Source organism: Alligator sinensis, unplaced genomic scaffold (genome assembly GCF_000455745.1).
Source record: "Alligator sinensis unplaced genomic scaffold, ASM45574v1 scaffold857_1, whole genome shotgun sequence".
In the NCBI taxonomy this organism is placed as follows: Eukaryota; Metazoa; Chordata; order Crocodylia; family Alligatoridae; genus Alligator; species Alligator sinensis.
Window position 1 is genome coordinate 1,109,217 of NW_005842439.1, and position 12,046 is coordinate 1,121,262.

Sequence of the window (12,046 nt, forward strand, 5' to 3'; positions counted from 1 at the left end):
AAGCCTGAGTGAACCACGCATACATACATAGCATGTGAACCATGTGAACCACCATACTGCAATGTTATTTTAAGGATTAATATCAGTGCTAGCATGTGGACCTGCAGATAAACCGACAGCAGCTGTCCATTTTTATTCATATGCCATATATAAATCGCATTCATCGAGTGTAGTTTATAACAGCGCAAGCTGCAGGCTACAGATCAAGAGCAGAGATGTTATAAGCTCTGAGGGAAATGGACTTTACATTCTAGCTCCTTGTTTGACAGCACTCAAAGTATTGTGGGTACTGGTCGAGATGAGCTAAAAGACAACCCATTTCTGCTGTGATCTTACCCTGCCTAAATCATTTTAAACTAAAAAATTCTGTGCAACCTGCAGACTCACAGAAGTGAACTCAAATTCCCCGTTATCAAGCTTTGCTTCTCCCACCCACATATGGTTATCCTAGCCATGATTATGTATCTGAGGTTTTAGCATCCCAGAGGGAACTCAAAGGAAAGTCAGGCTGCAATGTAGAGTCAATGCACAGGGACTGCTCTTTCCCTTAACAAAAGTCTCTCTTTTGCACACCCAATTTTCTTCTTAATTTTGACTAATCCCCTAGACCTCTGCTGGGGTTTGTGGAAGGGAAGTCAAGTAATAGGAAGCACAGCAGGAAGCTACATACTAGGACCCATGCTACCCTCAACAAGAGGACTAAGCTCACTTTTAGAACAGGTGGTTTAAACCCCAACATGCATCCAAAACACTCTCTCTTCCTTCCTTCACAGTTTAGTTACTGTGCTTCCAGGCAAAATATTCCTCCATGTAAATTTATAGGAGTAGACTGCTTCTCAAAAGCATGCCCGACACACCCCACTTGTCTTCAACACTGCTAAATTCATAACAAGAACAATAGCGAGATTAAGATGGAGTCTGCCTGCGTTCAGAATGACATATTCCAGGTGTGCCGGTCCATAAAAGGAGGAAAGAATAAGTCAAAGGTTTTAGTGCAGAGAGAGCACTATTTAAAATAGTCCTGTGATAGCAAAACACTCTTTTACTGGCAAGAACTCCATTTAATACAACACTAAGCTTTATGTAGCAGTCACACCACTGTATGCGAGCCACGCAGAGAAGAGACGTTTGCCGTACCACATAAAAGTTTTGCCAAAAGCTGTGGATGCAGAATTTAGATGAGGAGCATACACCAGCCTGGTTGACAAGAGGCATGCAGCTACATGCATAATTCAGATGTGGGTACACTGGGAATTCATGTGCCACCCTAAACCTTTAAAATACACAACCAAGCATCACAAACCCTCATGCTGTGCTCAGAAATGATCACAGCAGATCAGGCCTACTGAGAATCAGTTACATTAACTCCCCCCACACACACACACTTCTTCATATCCACTCTGTCATTTGTTTTCTTCTTTCCCCACCTCCTCAGTAGTTACTCATATATCTGTAAGAGAAAATCCCAAAGTATTTCCCCACGTATACTAGAGAAGGTTGGCCTTAAAGAAGTTGCCATGAAGAGTCATACTGCAATCTGCACATTTGTTGAATTGTTGTTCAGAAAGATCTTAAAAAGAACACATTACTTGGGACAAATTTCCATGCTCTAAAGTTGATACAGTCTAAGAGTTTCCCTAAAACTTGCCTGGACACCTTTCCAAGGCCCTTAAAACTACCCTACAACAATTAACAGTAGGCAGAAGCTACAGCCATGGATAGGACAACATGAATATTCTATTTATATTTTAGAAAATATTTCACAAATTCTTGAAACTGAGAATTTATTGAGTTAGCTATTGGTACTTTAAATCTATTCTTTTTAAATTAGGCGGAACTCCACAAGAACAACTAAGTGGATTCCCTTTGATGACTCAGTCCTATAACTCTCATTGATGCAAGTAATCTGTCATCATTCGAGTATTGCCATGGAAATCAAAGGGATTAGTCATGCAAAGCTTAACCTGGCAAAACAGGGTTGCAGGATCAGTCACTATGCCTGCTGATTTACTCCCCAACATTGGGAGACAAGAGTGTCTGCCTGGGAAAGAATTTATTACTAACATGACAGAGGCAGGCAGCATCATTGGAAAGTTATTTTTGGAATGAAGGACAAGCTGAAGCATTCTGCAAGAATTAGATGGTCTGGGAGAAGAGGGAATTCCTAATCTTTACAGAAGAAGTATCCAAAGAAAAATATAACTTGTCAGGAAGGATGCAAAAGAAAAATTAACAAAGAATCCTATGAGAAGAAATTAATATATAGGAAAAAAGAGCTGATACAGGCTTTGATTCTGGCCTCTGCCTCACCAACCACATGCCAGCTGTGAAAGCACATAGGGGCCATAATCTTAGCAGACTTTTACTACTGGAGAGAAATCCAGACAAAAACAAGACCTTCCATAGAAGTGTAGCTGGAACACATTATATTGTAGCTGTTCTGCATTGCTGACTACCCAGGTGGGGTATACAGCACGTGGTACTTTTACAGCCATTACTGCAGTACTATAATTTATGCTGGAGTGGTGCCTCTAAAAATCAAAGAGCTTCAAAAACCTACCACACAGTATCGTCTTCAACCTGAAGAACTGCTCTCAGTTCAGCTTTTTTGCCATTTTGCAGCAGGGCTTCAAAATTCACCCATTACAGAATTATATGACTTCAGTTACATATAATCTCTCTCCACTCCTCATACTTGCTTATATTTTAATGAAAGCTACCCTACATATTTTCCAGCAACAGGTCTATAACAGAAAGAAAAATGCATAGGCTCTTAGCTAGCAATAACATATTGCAATGTACAACCAGGCTCGATTCTTTTGCACATTTCAGTAACACTCTTCCTGGATAAGGAGTGAGAAAAAACAAGTCACAGGTTCAAAAGAGTTTGTGTTGATCAAGATACATATTACACATGCACTTATATATGAATATATACATATAAAAAATTAGATAATAGTATTGGGTTTTTTTCCCCAGTCAAAAAAAGATTGCTTAAAATCAGGGATTTGTTGAAAGTGTTTTACCAGTCAGATACTCCTGGCGCAGTGGTAGAATCTGTGTGTCAGGCAGGAGACCTGCGTTCGATTCCCAGACATGCATGTAACTACAGCCATTAAGGCATTGAATGTCCAAACTTGGGTGGGCCTTTGAATTCTGTCTCAATGACCAAAATGGGGAATAGAAATCTGGGCAGCCTTCACTCCTCCTGCCTAGGCACATGCAAAGGTCCGGGTGACCCGTAATGTATATACCATGATCCAAAAGGATTGATGGTTGCCTACTACTTCCACTAACAGCCCTATGCAGACAGTGAAGATGAAACCAGCTCCAGGATTTCAATGCCAAATGGAAAGGTCAACCAGTGTGCTCGGGGAAGATAATTTGACTGAAAGAGTTCCTTACATAAGTTTTTCTGGGATATTATGTTTACATATGTCCAAGTACAAACCAAAGCTTTCAACAATAAATTAACTAAATAGTACTCAAAAAACCTATTCCTTTAATACAAATAGTGTGCCTGAAAACTGGAAAAAGTGCTTTCAACCTAAATCAATATTGATTTCTTGATATTTTATTGGAAAAAAGTTTGCATTTGTGCCTCAGCTTTTGCTGGAGTGCTGCCAGCCCAGCTCCTAATCACTAGCCAAAGGAACACTGAAGTTTATAGTTTCTGAAGCTGCATAAAGGTCATTTCCAAGGGAGAAAGACAGGTAAGGAAAAGGACTCCAAGCCATCTCCATGGTTTTCTTTTTTGCAATTCTCTGCAGTAATTAAAGAATTGTGGTTCCAAATGGTGATACCATGACCAGCACTGAACTATTCAGCGAGTGCTAGAGAGGCTGATATTTTTCCATCCAATCTGCCTATAGGAAAAGTTAGGTTTTCAAAAAAAAGGGAATTTAGAGGAATTTAGGGAAAAGGTCCAAGTTCTCTCCAGAAAGCACACTTCAAAGCTCCTCAAAAGCTCCCAGCTTAAAAGTAAAAACATGGATCCAGAAAATGCAAGGGGTGCCTTCTGAGAGTTGGCATTTACATGTCAAAGAGCCCCGCTGTCCATCTGGGGAGCCTGGCTGAGAAAGGAGATGGCCCACAGCGATTCCTGGCCAAGGATTCCAACATAGCATGAGCGCATCACACCAAAAGGTGAGGCTGCAGTTCATCCTGAGAAATATAGACCAGCCAAGGACTTGAACACATACATGGAGATAGGGCTGTGATGCTCCTGACCTGCTTCTATGAGCCACTGCTGCAGCATTTCAAACAAAGACCGGTTTTTGTTTTTCTTGTTGCTGCTTTGATTGAAATTTGTTTTTTTCCCCTCACAGAGAAAAGCGTTTCTAACTAGCTTGAGCAAGCACTTATCCAGAGCAAATGAGCTTTAAACATGTTTTCCCCAGTAAAACTTAGTCTTGTCCAAGTGCTACAAAACTCAGTACTAAACTCCTAACAGGATACACCCCTAATAAGCTGTATTTTCGTCCATAGTACACTTTGCACAAAGAGAGAGGATTAAGTTGCAGGGGGAGGCTTTAGTACACTGATTTGAAAGGGGAGACTGTCAAAGTCATCAACATTTTTGTTTTGATACGTTTTGATTTATATACCACTGCACTTCCAGTTCCTTCATATAGCTGGCTCTTTGCTGGGGAAAAAAAAAATCTTAATAAAATGTCACTATAAAAAAATGATAATATTGACAAAAGAAGTAATGCCTGCTGCAACTATTCATTTTCCCATGCTGTGTCCCAAACCCTTCAACAGATGTATTTTCTTTGTTCAGAATTGGTTGCGTTTCACCTGCCTACAGATTGGCATTCTAAATCGGGTAAGTTTTCCTTGGTTTCACTGTATCATCTGCTAAAACACAATTTCCACAGTTCTCCTATACCAGAAATAACCCAAAGTAAAGAAACACCCCAGATTAAGAAGGGATATTGTTTTTAGCTCCCATCTACAACAGCAGAAGACCTTCAATGCTCCAGAAATGGAAGGCAGTAAAAGATGAGATGGCTAAGGAAACCAGCACACAGAACCCTGGAACCTGCTGCGGTGACTCATTTGGCAGTTTTAGTGAAGTTTCTAGCCATAGCCCCACTACTACTACTATCAGAAAACAGTGAATGGATGTCAGCTAATGTGACAATCGTCCCACACCCTAAAGAAAAGCCAAGCCTAGGTACTTCTAATGCCCCTGTCACCATAGTACCAGAACACCTCTCAGCCCAACGCAGTTACCTCTGCAAAGAAGGGAAATGCTATTATTTTCAGTTTACAAAACAGACAAGAGACAAAGACTAAATAATCAGCACAGGATCACAGAGGAAGCCTCTGATGGAGCCGGGATTTAAATTTACATGTCCCAATCCCAGGACCATCCCTCAGCTGTCAAGGCAATGTTTCTCAAGCTTTTTAAAACAGAAGGTATCTCTCATTAGACTCAAGGAGCTTCTCAGAAAAAGCACTCCTCAACCAATTCTTAGCTTTCATACTTTTTCAACTGCAGAAAAATACTAGAGGAATCCTTTTAACTCCTTTCTGACCTGTAAAACACCTGGAAAGACCACAACAAGTAAGAATGATTTTGATACTATGGATTCCTACTGGAAATCTCTGGGTTTATCTGGTGAATTGTGTATAGGCGTTTGTAAACCTAACAATGCTAATATTAAGCAGCACCACATAGTACCCGTAAAGGGATCTTGTATCACCATAGGGTGTTGCAACACCCTGGTTGAAAATCACTGATTTAAAGGTGTCTCAAAATAGGAGTACTGTACCCCAAGTCACCAGCCACTCAAAAAAATAAATAAATAAGTGGGTGTTGGCCAATCACACGTACGCAAGATCAGGCTATCTTTTGTTGCTACCAAGCTGCGTATGCAAAGTACCAATACGACAAAACTGTTTAGAGCTACACAAAAAACACACTTCATAGTTTGTTGCATCAAGATTACCTGCAGGCACATGGACCCAGAAGCTTGCCTAGCATTTCCTCTGGGACAATCATTCTGTAACAGAGCATCCAGCAAAAAAAGATGGTCCTGTACCTAAGCAGCATCCCCTGAAACTCCTGCCTGGTTTCAGCTCCCCTCTTTGCTGCAGAACGGTTGTATGACCTCAACCAAGTAATTTATGAGTCAAGTTCCCATCCATGAAGGGAAGAAAATCATGTCCCCCTCACAACAACTTGACCGGAGTTAAGATCATCAGCCCCTGTGTGAATACGAGTAATATCAAGGGACATGTCCTCCAGGGTGAAATTAATAAATCATTACCTTCCAAAAGGACTCTTCAGCCTAACTCACCCTAACAGGCCCACAATAAGCCAGTGTGTGCAAAACAACAAGAAGAATGTGGAGAGGGACCGAGTTCAAGCTTCAGTAGTTATTGTAAACAGAAACCACACCATTCTTGTCCCGTCGCAGCTGATTATATTACGTGATCCTGGACCCACAGCACAAAAGGCACGCCTGCAACCCAGGACAACTGTCCAGACTTCGTTTATAGATGACGTGCCTCTCATATTTCTACTGCATCACATATCCCAGCATGTATTTTGAGTTTCACGGTTGCCTTTAAGACTGTAAGCAAGCAACACATGCTACCGATTGGCTTACCGCGGCATTTATATTCTGTTTACCACCTCAATACCTGCACCTCGGTAAAGGGACGCAATACCACAGCAGATGGCATCGCTGCAGAACGACGACATTGCAAAGGCTTGAATGTAAAGAAGAAAAGCATTAGGGAGACGCTGTGCAGGACACTGGAGGAGAAGCAATTAGAGAGGTCAGTAACACTGATCTCTTGCTAATCCCAACTCCTTTGTATGACCTGAAGGGATAACATGGCTACGGAAAGGTGGATTAATAAACCCTGATGGCTTAAAAGTTCGGGCGCAGCAGCACTTTCGCTGCGACAGCGCCTCAGACCGCTCTCAAAAGAAAAAGTTACTTCTGAGCAGCTGCAGCCAAGCCTGGAGGAAAAGCGCAGGGGGAGCCCGTCTGGGAGCGGCAACCCCGCACGACACCCCCGAGGCCTGTCCGGACCCGAACGCTGATGCGGTTCCCAACCTTTTCACATTCGAGGCCCCCTTCCCAGACCGGAGCCTCCCCTCGTTAGAAGCGAGACACCTCAAGGAAAACGCCAGCTCTCCTCACTTTTTTTTTCAACTACAGACAAAAGAGCAATGTTTTGCTGCTGCCCAGAACCGGGAAAGCCCCCAGCAGAGCAGGATGTTTTTCAGTGGGGGATCCCACCCGAGACCTCCCTTGCCCCGCAGCCCCCTCGAAAGGCGGTCAAGCCGCCCCTGCCCGGGGGCCGCAGCGCCTGCTGGAGGGGCACCGCCTGGGCCAGACAATCCCTGCCGGGCCCAGCTGACTTTTTGGGCTCAACCCCAGATCCCGATGTTGAGCAACGCCCATCTCCTCCCGTCGGAGGAAGCTGCGTCTTCTGGGGGGCGGCCGAGCACCCCCAGCGCCGCGGCCGAGCCGGGGGCTGCAGGGGAGGGGGCCAAGCCCGGGCAGCAGGACACGGGGGCACCCGCTGCGCCCCAGCCGGGCGACCCCAAACCCCCTCGACCCCAAGAACTCCCTGACCCTAAACCCCCTCGACCCCAAGCACCCCTGGACTCCTGACCCCAGGAACCCCTTGACCCTACACCCCTGACACCAAGCACAACGTGACCCTAAACCCCCTCACACTAAAGACCCCAAACCCAGCCCAACTTTGCCCAACTTCCGCCCCTCACGCGGCGCCCCCCTCACCGGACCGGGGCTGCTGCGGGCGGCGACAGCGGCGCCGTGTCCGGACCAGACTCGCGCGCTGCCTCCTCCCTCCACCCTCCCAGCGAGTCCGCGCCACCGCGCATGCGCCGACCGGCCGGAGTGAAGGGGGCGGAATTGGCCCCCTCCCCGAACGTTGGGAGCCCGCTGCCATTGCTTCACTGAGGTGCCAGTAGGCGGCGCGGCAGCCAATAGGAGCCGAGCGGTGGAAGGGGGCGGGATTCGAATGCGGGGAGCACGTGGAGGGGAGGGGAGGCCGGGCTGCCCGGGGCGCTGCGTGCTCCGCCGCCGAGCGGCTATTGTGTGCGCAGGAAGCAGCAGCCGGTGTCCGGGAGCCGCGCCTGGCTTGTCCCGGGGAGCAGACACCTGTCCCGGGGTACAGCCCCTCCAGATCACAGCTGGCCTTCGCCCCACGCAGCTCCCCCTTCCCTGTGCAGCGGCTGCTTGGCGCCTCCTGGCAGGATGGAAATTGCAGGCTTCCCCATGCAATGAATTGACACAAAGCAGCAGCTGAGGCAGGAGGAGCCTGCAGGCGGCTGCCCCTGTCCCTGCACGGTAGCGCAGAGTAGAGCGGTTGGGAGGTTGCTCCGCTCCATGCCATCTGCAGCAGTGTTTCTCAACCCAGGGGCGACATGTAGGGGGTGCATGCGGGTGCATGTGCACCCCCTGAGTGTGGCGGTGCACCCCCTACAAAAAGGCCACCCACCAGTGGTGTCTGTGGAGGCTCCCGGCTATAGCCACCACGCTCCCAAAACTGGTCGCCGGGGACATAGTTTCATAGTAGCTAGGGTCAGGAGGGACCTGAACAGATCATGTAGCCTGACCCCCTGCCACAGGCAGGAATGAATGCTGGGGTCACGAGACCCCAGAAGGTGATCATCCAACCTCCTCTTGAATTTGCCCAAGGTAGGGACGAGGACCACTTCCCTGGGAAATTGGTTCCAGATTTTGGCCACCCTAACTGTTAAATATTGCCTTCTGATCTCCAACCTAAACCTATTCTCCATCAGCTTATTACCATTGTTCCTTAGTACCCAGGGTGGTGCTGGGGAGAAAAGGGCTCTGCCTATTTGTTGTTGAATACGTCGTTCATGTCTCAACCCATAGGTCACAACCCAAAAGTGGGTTGCAAGACTATATGAAAGGGTCTTGAACGAACTTTAAAAAGGATCAGTAAACTTTAAAAATTGGGTTCTACTTTAAAGGAGAAACATGTGGGAAACTGGGTTTTCCCTTGCAGGCTGGGAGAGTTTCTATCTGCAAGGGGCTGCTTGGGGGCCCCCCCCATGCCCCACACACATACCCTGCCCCACAGCCACCTCCTGCCCCAGGCACTAGGGGCTGGGGACAGTGGGTTGGGAGTGAGGGGCAGCCATCAATGTTTACAAATGGATCCTGGTACAAAAAAGGTTGAGAAGCACTGATCTAGAACAGCCCTGAAAAAGTTTGGTCCCTGGGTCCAGAATCACATGCAGGCATTGCCTACCAGGCCTTGCAGCAGGTGCCTAGTGAGCAGGGAGGCTGAGAGGGGTCCACCTCTGCCTGCATTAGCTGTATGCCATTAGGGTATTTTCTTGATGACAAAGGCTGGGAAGCTGCATCTGCACAGTAGCTTTATGCCTCCTTTTGCACTGCTGGCCCTGGACAAGTACGGCCTGAATAAGGCATCAGCCCTATGCCCTATATGACGCTTCTCAAGCACAAGGTAAAATATCATAAAAGAGGGGAATCCTCTTGTCTATGGGAGGGGAATCCTCCTGGAGACCACTCTACTTTTTCAACAGCCTTAATCCTGAAAATTTTACCTGTTTCTTACTCAGGTCCTCCTCACCAAGGGAAATGCCCTCTGGGAATTAAAAAAAATCTAAGCCAGGGGAGGGACAAAGATCTCAGTTTTTTGTCCCAGAAAGTTCTTATATTGGACAAACATTTGAATCCAGAGTTATCGGGTGACATCCATGGTCCATGAAGCCTCCACAACAATTTTCAGGGTTGGAAGGGAAAAACAAGAGAGCTTGCCAGACGGCCCCAGTGAGGTGAAATGGAGTTTTGCCACTGGGGAGAAACCTTCCCCTCTATATGTTTCCCTGAAAAATGTATTCACTTACAGTGAGACTACAGTGGCCTAGGTACCAAATGCACAGAGGCGCTTCATGGACTTGGAAGACACAAGGAGACACAGAGTTGGTATCTGCCTCCCTTTGAGAAGGGATATGCTCCACATACTCATCTCTCTAGACCAGAGGTGGGCAAAATGCGGCCCGGGGGTCAGATGCGGCCTGCCAGGCCATACTATCCAGCCTGCGGGGCCTCTAAAGACTTTGGAAAATTAATATTTATCTGCCCTGGGCTGCCGTCATGCGGCCCTTGATGGCTTGCCAAAACTCAGTAAGTGGCCCTCTGCCCAAAATAATTGCCCACCCCTGCTCTAGACTGATCTAGTAGGTTTTCGGTCATTTTCATCAGCTCTGAGGCAAGGGAAGTGATGGGACATTACAGCTCTTTTTCCTTACCTTACTCAATTGAGTTACCACTGGCACTGACATGCAATTTAAGGATGCAGAAGTAGTGCTCCCTCTGTGTTTACTGGCAGGCAGAGGGAATGTGGTTTAATGGAACCGACTGAGGGTGAAGCGTGATTTTTTTTTTTACCCTGCAAATAAAGGAGGGGGATTTTGCGTGTAGATCAGGATTACGTTCATAGCTATAAAAGCTGAACATATAAGTCCCAAGCAGTCCACATTTCCTCTGGGACAGAAACAGCACACGTTCTCTGACATCAGTAGTGATGCTTTGGGGCTCTCTACAGCAAAGGAGCACGCAAGAGCATGTTTCAGTCAAACAGGCGACTCCCTGGAACAGATGAAACCACAGTGCTAGGCTTACACTAACAAGCTTGCTCTCTTGAGAGATGCCAGCACCACAATAATGAAGCGCCCTCAAAAGAGCAAGCTTCCAGGCACATGCACCCAGCACTGCGCTAAGGTGCCTACATTTCACCTGCTTCAGGATGTGCCATGCCTTGATGGGTGGATATGCCCCACACATTCATCTCTATAGTGCAGTGGTTTTAAAAACAGCTTAAAATATCTTGCTTTTCATGAGTAACTTTTAGCTTCTTTCCCAGCCTGTGAAGAGAGATTCACTGCCTGTCTTCCAAGACCTGGGGACTCTCCTTCTGATTCCACCAAGAGTCTTCAAGTGAATCTCATCACCTGCCTTTCACCTTGATGTTTCTCCGTGTTTGAGCTACTCCTGTTTATTCAGCTGTTTTGTCTGATTATTCATAACAGGGTGCTTCTGGGCCAGAGTTCAATGGACACAAGCAGCTTTTTAACACTGCAGATTTCTTTGTATATGAAATCAAGACTTTTCCCCATTAAAGCTTATCTTTAGGTGTACAGGGCCCTTTGTGCTACCATTCTAACCTTCCCCCCTCTAGCATTTATAAACCATCTCTTTCTTGTGTTTCTGGCACACGCACTTCATCAAAGAAGCTGATCCTGTGCAAATAAAAGTGGCATGCATGTACCACAGCATTCTCAAATACACCCCGCATAAGGGAGCCCTGCAAAGAGAAAAAAAAGCATCCATTTTCTTGGATTTATTGACACACTGGAAGTAGGCTTCATCTCTCTATTTCTGCAAAGATTCTCATTGCGTTCCTGTTGGCCAAGCATGCATGATTGCTTTTACTGCGCAAATAGAGGAAACTGGCAGACCTAAGGCTCACAGCACACTTCCCATCTCCTAGTCCTACTAACATTGTGTAGTGTTGCTTCATTTAGAGCAGCATTCAGCGTAACGCACCTAAAAGTGTTGCTTACCAGGTACAATACTGGCTTGGGTCTCAGGACACCTGGGTTCTATTCCTATCTCTCCCATTAGGCTGCCTGATGACTTTAGGTAAATGATTTCACCTTGCTGTGCCTCAGCTTCTCCTGCTATGAAATGGGGATAATGGCAACACTGACCACCTTTGTCCAATGTTTTCAGAAGTACTGATGAAAAATGCTCCCTGTGGACTACATATTCTTATGGTGATCTACTAGCTCTGGGCTGGATCCCATTTCTGTTTAAATCAAAAGCAAAACTTATCATTTAAATGGGAGACCAAGTAGAACAAGGGTTAAAATTCTTGTGCAATGCATGAGTGGTCCCCTTGGGGTCTTGAACACATTGCCTGCTTTATAGCCTGCAGTGTTCCATGCCCAGACATGAAAAACACCCTCTTCCAAATGAAACTATAGCTGTTGGGC

At 46.3% G+C, this 12,046-nt stretch overlaps 1 long non-coding RNA gene across 1 annotated transcript; it reads left to right on the top strand.

The window, feature by feature from the left end:
* Positions 1 to 6,395: 6,395 nt before the first annotated feature.
* Positions 6,396 to 11,186, top strand: LOC112551363. Its single transcript, XR_003095650.1, has 2 exons — positions 6,396 to 6,792; positions 10,915 to 11,186. It is a non-coding gene; the product is annotated as an uncharacterized LOC112551363 (long non-coding RNA).
* Positions 11,187 to 12,046: the final 860 nt, after the last annotated feature.